Raw genomic sequence first — 232 nt, 5'->3', positions numbered from 1 at the left:
CTTGCTCAGCTTATTGGTGTTGCTGGGAGGGCTTTATGTGTTTTCATCCACATGGATTTTATCTTTCTTGATTTTTGTGTACCTCAAAACTTTCAGAGGGACCCACATATTTAGAATAAATTCTTTTTTTTTTTTTTTTTTTTGAGACAGAGCCTCAAGCTGTCCCCCTGGGCAGAGTACCATGGCATTACAGCTCACAGCAACCTCCAACTCCTGGGCTCAAGCGAGTCTC

Source organism: Otolemur garnettii, unplaced genomic scaffold (assembly GCF_000181295.1).
Source record: "Otolemur garnettii isolate 467f Iridium unplaced genomic scaffold, OtoGar3 scaffold00112, whole genome shotgun sequence".
NCBI lineage: Eukaryota > Metazoa > Chordata > Mammalia > Primates > Galagidae > Otolemur > Otolemur garnettii.
This window is presented reverse-complemented; position numbering follows the sequence as displayed.